The following is a 256-nucleotide window of genomic DNA, read 5'->3' on the forward strand; positions in this document are numbered from 1 at the left end:
GCTAAGCCTGTTCTTGTGGAATTCGCAAAGTGATATTTGGAGGCCCATAGAGGTCTATGGTGAAAAAGGCAATATCCTCAGAGAAAAAGTGGAAAGAAGCTTTCTAAGAAACTGCTTTGTGATGTGTGACTTCCACTATCAGAGTTACATTTGTGTTTCGTGGATCTCTTTGCTAGCCTTATTTCTGTGGTATCTGAGAACAGATATTTCGGATCCCTGTGAAGACTATAGGGCAAAAGGAAATATCCTCCGATAA

This window comes from Mandrillus leucophaeus, unplaced genomic scaffold (assembly GCF_000951045.1).
Source record: "Mandrillus leucophaeus isolate KB7577 unplaced genomic scaffold, Mleu.le_1.0 Scaffold500, whole genome shotgun sequence".
Taxonomy (NCBI): domain Eukaryota; kingdom Metazoa; phylum Chordata; class Mammalia; order Primates; family Cercopithecidae; genus Mandrillus; species Mandrillus leucophaeus.